The sequence below is a fragment of the Melanotaenia boesemani genome, chromosome 3 (assembly GCF_017639745.1).
Source record: "Melanotaenia boesemani isolate fMelBoe1 chromosome 3, fMelBoe1.pri, whole genome shotgun sequence".
In the NCBI taxonomy this organism is placed as follows: domain Eukaryota; kingdom Metazoa; phylum Chordata; class Actinopteri; order Atheriniformes; family Melanotaeniidae; genus Melanotaenia; species Melanotaenia boesemani.
In genome coordinates this window covers 3216959-3231271 of record NC_055684.1, presented here as the reverse complement: position 1 = coordinate 3231271, position 14313 = coordinate 3216959, and the positions used below count along the sequence as shown (strand labels likewise).

The window sequence follows — 14313 nt, the reverse complement described above, 5'->3', positions numbered from 1 at the left end:
GCTATTTGACCGGAACTTTTTTACAGGTGTCCAAGACACTGTTTAAAACGGACACCCTATGGCCAATCAGAATAGAGTATACACCCAGACACTGGTATAATATATGATCATGGTTTGTTCCATCAGAATAAATAAATAAGGTTTAGTGTTTGAAGATGCACAACATGCTTAAATGATATTCATTTTAAAACCATGGATGTACTGCACATCTGCTTCTATTCTATCAAAAATTTGTAAACTTTAACATCAGATGTTTGTGGACCAGAATCAAGGCTAATATGTGTATCTGGACATAAATAAAATATATGGTTCCTACCCGGTCATAAATTTGATAAGTTGAATTCTAGGGTGAACAACAACACATGAGAAAAATACATGTTATTATTTATTCAATAAAACTAACCCAGAATGCAGAAACCATTGTTCATCTCATGATATTAACACTTAGCAGCAATAACTTGAAGTAATTATGACATTAATCAGTCTTTCACATCACTGTGGAGGAATTTTGGTCCAATTTCTTTAACAATGTTTCTTCATTTCACTCAAAAATTTATTTATTTAGAATAGAATAGAAATACTTATTAATCCCTTTGGAGAGTCCTCAGGGAAATTTGGGTACCAGCAGCAATACCACACCAACAGTAAAGCAGGACAAGCACAAGACACAATATAACAGGTATAAAGTAAAATAGAGGCAAATAGAAATGCAAATAATATAAATAAATATAAATAAATATTTTTAATAAATATAAATAAATATAAACAAAAAAATATATAAAAAAAATATAAATATTTCAATAATAAGTCTCTGTTAAAGGTCTGTTGAAGTTTATAATGGTTGAAATATGGACTGAATCGTGTCAACACTTAACGTTTTTCTTTTTTCAGCCGTTCTGTTGAAATGTGCTGCTGTGTTTGGGATCATTTTTCTGTGGCATGACCCAGTTTCAGTCAAGCCAATGGTGTCCATCCCCCATATCCATATCCATTTTCTTTGCTTTAATAACCAAAATATTGTTCCCTCTCTTCTTCTTCTTCCTTCTTCTTCTTATTATTATTATTATTATTATTATTATTATTATATTATTATTATTATGTTTTAATTAGCTAAAGAAAATGCTGTTATCTAAACGTGGTGTATAACTATGAAAAAGTCAGAATTTATTTAAGTTCTTAGAATATTTGCTTTAGGCTTCTGAATAGGAAGGAGGTTTACACTATATCCTGCTGTAATGTCTACAAATAGAAATTTGTGAACATTTAAAACTCAGTATACAGAATGTAGTACAGTCTATTTTTTGTCAAAATAAACAGATTGTAGTTAATTTCTGATTGAGCTCAGAAATAAAATTTGATTTTGTTATTTTTTGTTTCTTTTTGCTATATATTATGAACGAGAGAGGTTTTTATTAAATCAACATATAACATCATCTCGTATCAGTTGCTGGATCTTGAATCAAATCAAATAAAAAATCACATCATAGAAATTTGTGATATTGACAAATATCGAATCAATCATCATATAGCAATGACACCTGTAAGTTACACCCCTTATCGAATAATGAAATGTTACGATTGAAATAGTGTATGCTGCCTTTTCACTGCTCTTTGTTTCTCAGGAAGTCTTGTCCCTTTGGAAACAGTACATGCTGTAGGAACAAGATATGCAAAGTAAAGTCTGTTTAAGAAAAGAAAGGGAGTATGAACAAATTTAAGAATGCATGAGATAAACTGGTATCTTCATTCATGAATAATATCTGCTGGACCAAATTCTGGTAATTAAATCAGCGCTCTGCTTACTAAAGATAGTTCGAGGATGTGGTTGGGTGCTCACTTTTGCCAGCATGCTGCGGTGCACAAACAGCCAAATGGGAACAGAAACAGAGTGGGCAAAGTCAAATGTCATTTGTAAAAATAAATCCCAGCTCGCGGGGTATGCACTGTGACATTTGGCGATGTCAGTAATTCTTGCTTCTCTCAAACAGTTGTGTTTGCACAGGAGTGGGGTCTGTCAGGGGTGTAACACTGCAGCAGGCAGTGCTGACATGACGATACAAGTACAGTGAGGCCTCTTTGTTGTGTTTTGTAACTGTTTTTCTAATTGCTTCCTCTCTGGGCTTTACCTCTCAAGTACCTGATACAGCTCCCACTGATGTCGGAGGTGGAGGCGGCACAAAGTCTGAATTAGTGATAACATGGGATGGTAAGTCATCTGTCACATTTTTACTGTTCTCTCGATTGCAGAGTAATGGTTTTGCTTAATTGTGCAGAATTGAGTGGAGCAGTTTTATGCCCTACATTAGGAGGGGAGACACCCCTCGTCTGGCATAGCTATCAACAGCTATTTCTTCCTTCCAAAGCAATGACACAGAGCTCTTCCTCTGGAGCATTTTTGTAATTTAACTACAATTACAAAACCATCCAAGAGGAAAAGATAGAGTGAAATAATGATCGTGGAGAGTTCTGGGCAGCAAACAGCACATAAAACAAGGCTTTCAGCGTGCAGTGCAGAGGACAGGCCCGTCTGTTTCTTTGTCTGTATGCATTTAAATATCACTATAGTTTTGTGTTTCGCTCCCAGCCGGTGCCCGAGGAATTGCAGAATGGAGATGGATTTGGTTATATCATCGCCTTCAGGCCCACGGGCACAGTAACGTGGACCCGGGCTGTCGTCTCCACACCCGGCGTGGCGCGTTACGTTTTCCCGCAACGACACCATCCCACCCTTCTCGCCTTTCGACATTAAAGTGGGGGCCTACAACAACCGAGGAGAGGGACCTTCAGCTCCATCACCACCGTGTACTCGTCAGAAGAAGGTACAGAGACAGAAAGTGATGCTTAAATAAGCCATAATCTACCTCTCTTACTACTGTGACCTTGAATAGTCATGATGAGTGAGTTTTTTCCCCAGTGCTGCTACTTCCCCTCCCCTGTCAAAGCAGAGAATGTCAACTGGATATTAGTTATCATGCTGGTAGATTACAGGAAATCCTAGTAGACACTTACCACACTGCACTGTCAGGGAGGTATCCTGTTAATTGAATTTGCTGTGCAGATAGTCTTCCCTTATGTCAGTCACAGATCCCATTAAAAGAGAACAGGGGAAATAGCATCTCAGTGAAACTACAGGTCTATTTTGTGCCTTATATCTCATGCTATTATTGTGTGTGATGGTGTTGGATGAGTCTGAGGAATTCTCACCACATTTCTGCTCTATTTCTGCAGTCCCCAGTGTGGCTCCTAAGAGGGTTAGGGCTAGAAGTTTGTCTGCAGAGCAAATCGAAGTGATCTGGGAAGCTGTTCCTGACCTGGAAGAAAGAGTGCTTGGATATGAGGTATGACTGCATAATCACTCTAATGTGATCATTAAGCCTTTGCCTAGGGATTGTTTGTGTTTCATGTTGAAAACCACCTTTTGGTGTTCTTTTTATTAGCTTTCATTTCTTTGTTTTTTGTTTTTTTTTACTTTATCTTTAATGTGTTCTGCAGAGGTCTTGCTGTATTCTTGAATGATATTAAGAACTGACCCTTTGAATATCCTTGGAATAAATTCAAGAGGATAATGAAATTGTTAATCTTTTTCTGATTTTAAAAAAATAGGTCAAAGAGTAAATAACAGAAGATTAATATGCACTAAAAATATTTGAAATAAAGCAGTCCATGAAATAACAACTACTTTTATACAATTATCTAAAAATAAAAAAATCTTTTGATGTTTCATTTGAGCAACCGTGTAGAACACATTTTGCAGTTTGCATCATACTATTTAATAAGCTTTAATAGGTTTTAAAATCATACAGGCATGGAGAAAAAAATGTCTTTATAAATGTCTTTATAAAATGTTCCTCAAAAAATACAGCCATTATTATTATTACTTCATTCCCCATACATCTCCACAGGGATCTTGTTTCTTCTTTGATAATATAAGAAATAACCTTTGAACACCACCAGAAAAGATTCACAAGAGTAAAATCAAATTCCTCCTCTTTTCAGCAATGCAAAATAATAAAAAAAAATGTTTTGAGTCCCTGCTTTGCTCTTTGAATATCTCTCACCTCTGGCCATTGATGCAAAGCTCTCCAGCTGCCATAGTGCTGGCCACATTGTCCTTTTAAAACAGAGCCGAATTCCTCAGTTGCAGCCCTGAAGTGGATTAAGGCTGCTGAATTTTAATGGGCCACAAACAGAGCTTTGGATCACATAGGTGTGGTACTTATACTTAAATTAGATGTTTATAAAATTGAAGATCCAAATCCAATTCCAAATCAGAACCTCTCAAAAGACTATATCACTATCAGCTCTGATGCTTAACACACACAGATCTGATTACAAGTTGGAAAAACTATTATTTGAGATGGGAAAGCTGTAGCATCCCTAAGGGAAGACTTTCACAATTTAATTATTTACCACTTAAAACCAGACACATGAAAACCCATAATTGTCAGCTGATAGCCTGAAGTAAAATATAGTTTTCATCCTGTTTTAAACAGCAGAGATTCCTGCTTTAGTTTAGAAGGTAATTTGTCAAATTATTAAGACGTGTTTGTTTGATTTACACATAACACCATCACTTTCAATATCTGGTTGACTCAAAACAATATTAAGAAAATTAGAGAAAGAGGTACAAGTTTTCTCCTTGCCTAAGCTGTCACATGACCCCCTGATGAGAAGCGGGGTAGGAGACAGGAGATTCATCAGCAATTCCTTCATCCTCTTCCATAATACAAACATGTCAGATTTCATGATGGAATATGAATTTCATTGTCCTTAAATGAACCACAAAACCAAAGTGCATAGGATCATGAACTCCTCTCCCCTCTTTCTCTGTCAGGTTGTGTATTGGGAAGACGACACCAAGCCTGATACCATCGGCAAAGTGCGCATAACTGGAAACTACACAATAGTTAACATCACAGAGCTGAAAGCAAACACGGTGTACTACCTCTCTGTGGCTGCCTTCAATACTGCTGGGCCTGGACCGCAGTCAGCGCCCATCAATAACACTACGAAGAAACCACGTGAGTCATTTGTTTGTGCCTCTAAAAAGCTTTAAGGGGGTCTGTTATTGTTTTACACCTGCAGCAAGTCCTGGAAGTCTGAAGGTACTGTTAAATTTGAAGAAATGTCTGAGACACACACAAGTTGGAGAGGAGATGTAACAAACTCTTCTATGGAGGCCAAGAAAGGAGTTTGATGTACACCAGAATTTCGTTAGGTACAGGGTTGGACGAAAGGTTTTGCCTTCTGAAAATTCTTTAATTTTTCACGGCATCAATTCATCAAATTGTTAGTGTTGCACTTTTCTGGATAGAAATGTCTGATGTTTCTCCAGGTGTCTGTTGGAGCCACTTTTTCAGTGTGGGGGACCCGGCTCCCAGTGCTCCGATGATGTTATGACCCCCTCTTAAAACTAGGGGACCCGACCGGACCCAAACTAAAAGATATAACAATATATATTAACAAATCCCAGGTTCAAACAATAATTACAACAACAACTACTATAAACAACAAAAAGTGTCCCAGGTTATATCTGTCCGGTTAAACAAAAGAAAAACAATTACCAAATGGTGTCCTTATTTTAAGGTTAACAATTTACAATTATCTAACAAACAAAACTAGAGCTTTTACTTTTACCAAAAAACAAAAACGATTACCATGAACTTTACAAACAAAAAGTCTTATCTCCAAAACCAAACCAAAAAGTCTCCTACTGAGATTACAATTTATAACAAATACAAACTTAAATGGCTACTCAAAAACAATGAGAGCGTCTCTTCTCAATTCTTAACACAAAAAGGTAACCAAACTACTCAAGGGAAATCTAAAGGCTTTAGCCACCAAATTCTCACAAACACAGACCAGCGTCCCAACAAACAATCCCAAGGCAAACTGTGGGCCTAATGAATCACAGCTGCCACGAATGAAGTCTCTTCCGTTCTTTTAAAGATCCAGGTGTCCTCCAGTTGGTCTCGAGGCAGAAAGTGCAGGAGTGGCAGCTTCCAATCATCATCGTAGAGAACAGACTCCAACAGACTCCAACAGTGGCTCAAACAGACTCCTCTGTTGGAGTCTGTTGGAGCCACTTTTTCAGTGTGGGGGACCCGGCCCCCAGTGCTCCGATGACTACGGGTACTACTGTTGTCTTCACCTTCCAGGCTTTCTCCAGTTCTCCCTTGAGTCCTTGGTATTTCTCCAGTTTCTCATGTTCTTTTTTCCTGATATTTCCATTGTTGGGGATGTCTACATCGATCATTATGGATTTCCTTTGCTGCTTATCCACTGTTTCCATCTCTGTCCTCTGGGAGTGCAATGTCCTATGCATGGACTATGTAACCCTTCACTCAGTTAGATAACAAGCCTTGACTAATAATGCAACACAACAAAGTATTTACTGTAAAAGTAAGCTATAAGCTAGGCGGAATATCAGAAGGTCCAGGGACAGCAGGAGTAGTGAGGATGAGTAACCATAATAAAATGCAAACACAATCTTACAAAAACAACATGTATTGGGTGATTCCTTCCTGAGCAGTCACCTTACCGTGGTGGAGGAGTTTGCACATCCTGACGATCCTAGTAGCTATGTTGCCATGGCTAGGGTCACCCATGGCAAACAGGTGTCTAGAGTAGGGACCAGAATAAGCGCAGCTCAAAGTACCCCTATGATGACGACAAACCATGGACCCAGGTTTCCCTTGCCGAGGTGTGGGTCCCCCTCTCCCTCCGGAGCCAGGCCTGGTGGTGCCCAGGCCTTTGTCCATGGGGCCTGGTCAGGCTCAACTAGAAAGGGTGACATGGGCCCCACGTCCTGTTGGCTCACCACCTGCAGGAGGGGCCATAGGGGTCGGATGCTGTGTGAGCGGCGGCCAAAGGCAGGTACCCTGGTGATCTGATCCTCCAGAAGCTAGCTCTAGGGATGCGGAATGCCACCTCTCTGGTGGGGAAGGAGCCTGAGCTGGTGCGTGAGGTTGAGCGGTGCTGGCTAGATATAGTTGGACTCACCTCGACCCATGGCTTGGGCTCTGGAACCACTGTCCTTGAGAGGGGTTGGACCCTCTTCCATTCTGGAGTTGCTCCTGGTGAGAGGTGCCGAGCAGGTGTGGGCATGCTCATTGCCCCCCAACTTGGCACCTGTACATTGGGGTTTACCCCAGTGGAAAGGAGGGTCCCTCAAGTGGGGGGATGGGTCCTGACTGTTGTTTGTGCTTACGCACCAAACAGCAGTTCAGAGTACCCACCCTTTTTGGAGTCCTTGGAAGGGGTGTTGGAGAGCACTTCTTTCGGGTACTCCTTTGTTTTGCTGTGGGACTTAAGTGCTCACGTGGGCAATGACAGTAAGACCTCGATGTGCATGATTGGGAGGAATGGTCCCCGGATATAAATCTGAGTTGTGTATTTTTATTGGACTTCTGTGCTCTTCATGGATTGTCCAGTACAAACACCTTGTTCAGGCATAAGAGTTTCTATATGTGCACTTGGCACTTGGACTTGCGGCCACATGTCTTGGACACTCGGGTGAAGAGAGGGGCAGAGCTGTCAACTGATCACCACCTGGTGGTGAGTTGGCTCAGATGGTGGGGGAGGATGCAGGTCACAAGCGTGTTGTGAGGGTCTGCTGGGAATGTCTGGCGGAATCCCCTGTCAGAAAGAGTTTCAACTCCTGTCTCTGGCAGAACTTCAACCATGTCCCGGGTGAGGCAGGGGACTTTGAGTCCAAGTGAGCTGTGTTCCATGCCTCTATTGTTGAGGTGGCCAGCAGGAGCTGTGGTCATAAGGCCGTCAGTACCTGAACTTGTTGGTGGTCACCAGCAGTCAGGGATGCTGTCAGGCTGAAGAAGGAGTCCTATTGGGCCTTTTTGATATATATATATATATATATATATATATATATATATATATATATATATATATATATCGATGGATGCTATCGATGGATTTGAGAATAAACACAACAAATACATGTCTGCTCTAGTGCTTTCTTGTTGTCTCTGTTTGTGCAGCACAGCTGCTTCCTCTCGCTCTCTCCTCTCATGTTGTTCCGTGAATCATGAGGGCTGTCGGTGATCAGCTGATTGGCCTTTCTCTCTTGTTGCGTTTGTTTATCGTTCAGCTGAGGAAGAACTAGCAGCTCATGGTTCAATCTGTCGCGTATTTACCAAAAAGCATTGTTTTTGACAGGACCTTCTCTAGCACAGTAGCTAGCTGGTGGTAGACAGGGATTATGCTTCATGTAAGCAGGGGCGGGTCTAGAAAAGTTTTAATGGGAGGCCAGGCAGGGGCACTGACCAAGAAAAAGGGGGGCACAAATGACACCTTTTTTTTAATTCTAGATTTTATGAAAAATTTAACTGATTATTACAACTAAAGCGATCATTTAGTGTAAAGGTGTGAAGAAAACCTAGTAAAACAAACAGCCAATGATCTATTTTATCAACAGTTGTTTACTTTGGGTGATGCTGTTGTAGGACTTTTATCAATGCTGCACAAATATTTCAATGATAAAAGAAAAAATCGTTTTTTTATCCAGGTCATCAGTTTTTTTTTTTAATCATCTTTATCAATGTTGGCTGTTTAACTTCAGTTGTCACATCTGCAGGTTTTTTGACACAAATTATCACCATGGAGACTGTTGGTGAGAGGATAATATATGAATTCTGCATTATGATCTAGAACATGGTAGAATATGTGCTGTGTCTCCTGTACAGTACAGAATGCGTTCAGCTTGCCAAATTTACAGAAATCGACTTATTTTTCTACAAAGGTTTGAACTTTGAAGGTGTTTAAACAAGAGGGAAAAGTGTGAAAATGTTAATGCCTGTCTGAGAAAAGTGTATAAAGTGTGTAGTGAGGGGTTTTTCAGCCTTAAAACATCCTTAAAATCTGTGAAAGGTGAAAGATCACGATTTCATCAAACAACATCATCTTGGGCATAAGTGCACACAGCTTATTCAGTACTTGGTTGAGCCAAAGAGCTGGACAAATCTTTCTGTTGAGTAGAAGAGTAAAGTGTGGAAATGCTCCTTAAACAACTGAGTCTTTAGCTTGCTTTTAAAAGTGGATAAGAACTCTGTGGATCGGACGGAGAACCACCGGGGGACAACAGAGGAGAAGAGTCTAGCTACTGATTTTATCTGAGATTATATTAATCTCATTTTAAGACCGGTAAATGACCTAATGTTTTTTTTTCTTCTTCTTCTTTTTTTCTTTAAAGAAAAAACTATCATGTTCTGATTGATAAAATCTTTAAAATGAAAAGAGGATTAACTTTTTTTTTCACGTGACTATTTGCAAACTTTTCTATAGTTCCAAGTTCCCCTAAATTGGTTACATACTGAGCCTTAATTAGTGTATGTGTAATTAATTTAGATAAATTTTCATGTATATGTCTACTTGTGATTTTCATTTCTAGCTCCTGATCGGGCTCCGCTCAACATACAATGGACCATGATTGGCTCCACACTCACACTTCACTGGGATCCTGTTCAAGCCATGGGTACGGAGTCAAAGGTGACTGGGTATTTGGTAGGTTCCTATCACAGAATCTCTCATTTATCCTCTGATTAATCTTTTCGCACTAGCTCATTTTTGTGCATTATCCTGTGCTGTCTCAGGTGCTGCTGAAGAGACATCGCTACAATGACATGACCACCATCTTCACCAACAAAACCACTGCCGAGCTCAGCCTCTTAGCCAATGACAACTATCTCATCCAGATCAAGGCTATGAGTGAGGGTGGCGAAGGTGTGGGCAGTGAACCCATCAACATCCACAAATTAAGTGAGTTTAGCATTCTAACTCTTTATTATTATTTCCTCTTAGACCACTAATTAAGCTTAAGCAAGAATTTAATAATTTAGTTTAATCTTGCTTCATTGCATCCTTTTCCAACCATGCTTGATAGACTTATTTGAGTGCAAGAAAAGCGACCTTTTTGGAAATGCATGCACAGTGTCATCTGTCTCTGCCATTGGGTTATTATTCCTTGTTGACTGGCTGCACAGGGATGCAGCATATAAAGCAGTTCTCTGCTCCCATTTCACTGCTGAGGCTGCTCAGTTTGCTGCTTTATCTTCAACTTCATCTTCTTGGGATACTTTAATAGCCTCTCCTGTTGAAAGCAAGTAATAGTGTAGATATGGAAAAAAATCCTTATTAGCTTTTGATTTATAATGACAGGTAAAAAATTAGAGGATATTAGAGCAGACTTTTTTTCTTATTGTGTTCTTCAATGGAAGGAATATTTCTGGCTCTTCACCAAGCTGTTTTTGGTTACAGGCATGGGCGCTCGGGGCTCTGGAGCAAGCCGCCTCAGCCCGTTGTCCTACCCAATACTCCTCATCACCGCATTGCTCTGCTCCCTATGGTGATGTCCACCCTCAGCCTATGACCCCACCTGCCTTCTGTCCCATTGCTTCATTCAGCCTTCCCAATGTTGATAGGTTCACTGGACTGACAAGGCCTTGGCTTCAGTGGAAGGACTTGGAAAAAGTGGGAAGGATTGGAATGCACCAAATTCTTAAAGTGACCATTCCACTCTTTTTTAATGATCATCAGATGGAGTTGTGATAAATTACATGCATGAAATCTTTCTGTATTTCTTCCAGTGTCATAAGTGCTCTAGGTTTCATTTTTAGAAGTTCTGATGTCTATGTGACGTATCCTCTTTGGTATCTTTGGAGATACTATTGCCTTAAAACCCACAAAAACAGCCCAAACCAAAGTAGGTGACAGAGGCTGCTTGCTTTAACCTCATATAAAAATGTTTTAGCAAAAAAAAAGTCATCTTTACACTGTCAGCCTCACAGGCAGAGCGATTACAGTATAAACACTGTATACCCATACTTTAGCTCTCAAATTATCCATTTATCCCACAGCCATTGATTCACACCCACCCTTTTTTGTGCAGCTTTTGCCAGTAGAATCATTCACTGCAGGCATAGGATTTTTACCAGGCTTTTGTCAAATATATGGTCAATGCATAATTTATCAGCTGTGCCTGAAACCCACTTATCTCTGTGTACTGAAATAATATTAAGTCTGTTAGAGAGCCACGGGCTCCTGAGCTTTAGGCCCCCTCCACAACACTCTGATAGATCTTGGCATTTTGCTCTCTATCTCATGCTCCTCTAAATAATAAATGCCTATCACACTACACATTCTTAGTCTAGAGAAAAAGTTGAGATTGAGGAGAATGTTTGTGTGGTGTAGCAGATCGCATGTGTGCTGTCCCGTTTCCACATTAAAATAACCAGTGTTCAAAGTCATATCACAGAACATGTACCATCAAGACCCCAGATGACCAGCTGCCACGGTGCACAGTGGACTACTAGATAACAGTGCCTTCACCTCACCCCAGTGTTTTTATTTCACTCCTCTTCAGATAGCTTATGAGAAAGATCCAGGCAGAAGTATTGTTTGCTTTGCTTTTCTAGAATAATATGAGCTATGAAGAACAGGAAGCTTAGAGGGAAGGGGCAACACTCGACTGAAAATGGTATGTTGATTAAATTTTCAAAACAAGGGTTGGTAGATTCAGGAAAGCTGCAATGGATTGCGATAAATGGTGGTATAATATATCCTATTACTTCATCGGTATAATAATTTATGGGCTATTAAGGCATCAACATAATGGATGTGAATACCAAGGTTAGAGCCCTGACTGGAAATGGAGCACAAGGCATCTCTGCCCCCTGCCCCACCACCATTTGTTAGATATTTACCAGACTGAACTGTAACAAAGGAACGCTATTGCTCTGCTGAGGGAGCTACTTTTCACACCCTATTATCATGTGGATGAGTCTGTCTAAAGCCATCAAAGTAAAGGTCGAAGTGTTGGGAAGTGCTGGGTCCTGGCAGTCTGCAAGTGGAAGGATACAGTCAAAGGAACTGCTAAACATTACTGTGCCTTTGCCAAATGTGGGGTTGTGTACGGTTGTTAGCTAGAGGCTTTTGTTGTCTGCATTTTGCACTCTTTACCCTTCCCAACGCTGCACCCTGAATCAAATGAAAGCACAAGAAATTGATGGAAGTTGACTGGGAGTGAGTCCGCACTTAACCATATGAACAGGTGTGTGGGACCTCAGAGGCCTCGTAAAAGGTCCAAATGGCTGACATAATCATTCTGTCCTATCTGCTCCTTGACTGGATTCATGAGACTCTGTGCTCGTTGATTAGACTGCTGCCAACCAGTCAATGGGATATTGATTTTTCTGGCCCATTATTGTGGCTGACACAATTCAGCTGCTTGATTGACTGATGGCCATGTTATTATGCACCTTTTCTGCTCTGTTACAGTCTGTGATGTCCCCTACCATTTCCACCTATTTCCACAACTTTACTCCCAATCAAATGTCTTCAAAGGCATTTCCCCTTGTTTTTTTTTTTTTTTTTTGTTGTTGTTTCGTCTTTGTTCATTTTGTGTGTTGTTTGTTTTAGTTATTGTGTTTTGGCTTGACCAGAAATTGCATTTGCTCAGTTTTTCCACAGTATTTACAGTGAAGAATGAAAGAAGTATATTTAAAGTGTAGTGGTAGATTGTGACTTTGAACTCGAGCAGTGACATAAAAATTGATTAAGATATCAAAACAAACCAAGCATAGTGCTATAATAGTACTGCTGTATCTGTCCCGCAAACAGCATGGAAGCACAGCCACAGCAGCAACCTAAACTGTGAAAATCCTTCCTTGACAACAATGCAGACTTGCTTTGATCATAGCAATCACGTTTCTGCCTCAGTTTTTATGTGGTTAAAATTTTGTTGTTAGGTCCCATATTATGCATAATTCACTAACTAAAGGTCTTCATTGTCTGAGTATGAGGCCCAAAAATGAGACAATTCTGTTTTCTTTCTCGCTTGCTAAACCTTTTAGCTCAAATAGGTGAGTCTGAGATTTTTCCCCTTGTGACCTAACAAAGGAAAATAACTACTGCCCCCAGTAGGGGATACCGCCCTTGACCCACCACGCCCACGGCTAGCTGAGGCTGCCCTCAAAAATCACAGAGTGGGCACCAGCAAAAGCCTGATCCTCTCCCAGAGAGGGGCATGGACAGGGACCACTAATGAACATTTAAAGGTTTAGTTACAGAAACTGCCCGTTCTCATTAGAGCTCACAAGAGCTACTTTTGAAATGGCTGAAAATAAGGACCAAGGCTGAATTTAGGGGTAATACTCTTTGAAAACAATGTTGTTGGACCTCTGACACCCATATGAAATTTTTAAAAGAATTAATAATATGGGACCTTTAAGCTGCAGACATTGTTTACTAAGAATCAAAAATTGATTGTGCTATTCTGTATCTGCATATATTTTCGTACTTAAACTGAATAAAATCAGCCTCACAAGAGTCATGTGATTTTAAAAAGGTTATGGTTTTTAGAGATACAAATGTATAATAAAAAAATAAAAATAAACATGTTAGCTATTAGATATTAGCTTCCAACAAAAGCTAGTGACCTTGGTAACTATTGGTGCAAGTCTAGTTTGACCTCCTGATTTTTTTTTTATTTTTTTATTTTACAGAATGAATATAGACCAAAATTTGTAGACGTGTAAATGTCCCAACAGAGAAAAATCAAAAGAAACTTAAAGAGCCCCCAGTGTCATGTTCCTGACCCGTTAACATGTTTAGCTGTTAGCTAAACAGGTAGTACCAGCTGGTTAACTTTATTTAACAACAAAATCTGATATATTTGGGCAAGTGTGAATAGTTTGGAGGTAAAGGACAGGATCTTTGTTGCAGAACTTTTTAAGTTTCTGTTTCTAGTCCAATAGGATTCATTTTTGCCCAATCACATTTGATCATGCTTTTGTTGCATGCAGGTAAAAATACATTGTGGAGGGCAAAAGAGGCTCAGATTAACCAAATGATAATATTAAACCACTGGACATACTTTGACCAAGATTAGGCCTGTAGCTTATTTCTGTAGCTTGCAGTTTCATAGAGTTACTGAGTAAATTGAATGTCTGGAAGCACTGACCATTTTTCCCATGGGTTAAGTCATCCGATGAAAGCTGACTGGTTCCGAGATTAAAATGTTCATTTTTAATGAGTACTTACAGATGAATATGTCATTTTCTGGTGTGACAAGGCCTCAAAGCTTCTGTGTTAACTCCAGTGGTGTAATTATTTTTGTACATTTTCAAATGAGGTAACCTGACTGTCAGATTGTGGGATGATACTGTAAGTTAATAATTTACATTATGGAACCATGTGGCAATTTCTCAGAGCTTTCCTATATTACCTACATAGTTGTTGTTGAGGCTGATTCCTCTCTGCTCATGATCATATAAGAAACCCATAAGAAATTTGTGT

At 39.8% G+C, this 14313-nt stretch overlaps 1 pseudogene; it reads left to right on the top strand.

Annotated features, from left to right (window-relative positions):
* LOC121637466 overlaps positions 1 to 12580 on the top strand; it is a 79621-nt pseudogene extending 67041 nt beyond the window's left edge.
* Positions 12581 to 14313: the final 1733 nt, after the last annotated feature.